The sequence below is a fragment of the Chrysemys picta genome, chromosome 8, assembly GCF_011386835.1.
Source record: "Chrysemys picta bellii isolate R12L10 chromosome 8, ASM1138683v2, whole genome shotgun sequence".
Classification (NCBI taxonomy): domain Eukaryota; kingdom Metazoa; phylum Chordata; order Testudines; family Emydidae; genus Chrysemys; species Chrysemys picta.
Window position 1 is genome coordinate 16,924,133 of NC_088798.1, and position 1,091 is coordinate 16,925,223.

Consider the following 1,091-nt stretch of genomic DNA (forward strand, 5'->3'; position numbering starts at 1 on the left):
GGGTGGTGTGGGAAAGGGGATAACTGAGGAATGGGCTTGCCCCGGTGGCACCTTCTCAGGCCCAGACTCCAAGGACATCAGTGTATACTGCACCACAAATGGACTTTCTCCTCTGCTCTCGGACATCTGCTGGGGCTCACTAGTGCCCTCTGGACTGCAGCAGAGAGTGTGGGACAACCCTGGATCTTGCAGAGACCTCCCAGCCCCCCCTTCCTCCCCTCCCCCAGGAGCAGGGCCCCCAAGATGAGGCAGTTCTGGGTGCTGGGAGTGGTTTGGATAGTTTGTTTACAGGAAGTAATAATGCCGGGGGGATGGAAACTGTCTGCATAGAAAAGGCAGAAACAGGCAAACCAAATAATATCAAGGGAGTAGGCAGTGAGGCAAGGGTCACACACCTTTCCCAGGTGGGGGGATGTTCAGAGCACACATGGGGTTATGGTGTGATAAGAAACATTTAAATAAACACGTATCATTGGTTCAACACTGTCAAGGGAAGCCCAGTGTTAGTGCATAGGAGCACAAAGGATAATCTCTGTTACCTTCACCGTCCCATCCCCTTTCACTCCTAGTGTCTGGAAACCCACGTGTTTTGTATGGTCTTTGATCCCATTTTAAGCTCTATTGGGCACATTTTCTTACATATTTACACAGCGCCTAGCACAATGGGGTCCTGGACACTGTTGTGTCTGTTGCTTTTTCCACAAAAATAACAATATGAAGAGACCACACAGGCACAGCTAAGTCCTAAATAACCACATCTAGTCGATATACATAAACCTGCTGAGCCTAGCTAAGTACACGCTGCTGGTCTGATTAGTCTCAGGCAGCTTCTACCATGTGAAACACAGTCAGTGCAGCTAGAGGGTTCACAAACTATTTAAAGGCACACTACCCTGTTTCTATACGCTACTACAGAGATATCACAATGGAAAAGGGCCAGACTGAACCCTTACTCTAAATTTTAGTGAGCACTCACTCTCACGAAACACCCCATTCATTTATATTCTTTAGATTTATAAAATAACAAGAAGAAGAGACATCTGTATACTCTTGACACATATGACATATACTTATGACATGAACTAAACAAA